Source organism: Spermophilus citellus (genome assembly GCF_964194105.1).
Source record: "Spermophilus citellus genome assembly, chromosome: 2".
Taxonomy (NCBI): Eukaryota; Metazoa; Chordata; class Mammalia; order Rodentia; family Sciuridae; genus Spermophilus; species Spermophilus citellus.
The window spans coordinates 71,380,591-71,381,173 of record NC_138183.1 but is presented as its reverse complement, the minus strand read 5'-3'; positions in this window follow the sequence as shown (position 1 = coordinate 71,381,173).

Sequence of the window (583 nt, the reverse complement as noted above, 5' to 3'; positions counted from 1 at the left end):
CAGAAGGGTAAGGCAGGAGGGTCACAAGAGAGTCACAAGTTCAAGGCTGTCTTAAAAATTGAAAAATAGAAAGTTCTGGGGATGTAGCTCAGTGGTACAGCCCCTCTGGGTTCAATCTCTGTACAAAATAAATAAATAAATGATGATAAATATAAACATACACATGCGTGCACGGTTTTACTTATTCTCTCACTAGCATTGACCTACTGCTCTCAAAAATTTCCAGACTAAAAAAATTTTTCTTTCTGAAGAAAGGAAATAAATACCCACTTAGCATTTGTTTATATTGTTCTATTGTTCCGTTTTTTCCTGTAATAGAAGGTATATTTGGTTCACTCATTGCAAAAACCTTCACTACACATTTACAAAAAATAGTGCTCGGGATTGAACCCAGGGCCTTGTGCATGATGTGCAAGTGTTCTGTCAGGGAGCTACACCCCCCGGCCCTAAACCTTTCTGAGGTAAAAAAAAAAATAATAGAACATGAACATAGCTTTGGGTCAGATCCCCCCCCCCCCCCACTTTCTTTTGCCTGATAAAGGGCTCAGAAATGTATACACCTAGGCCTGGGGACATTTATAAA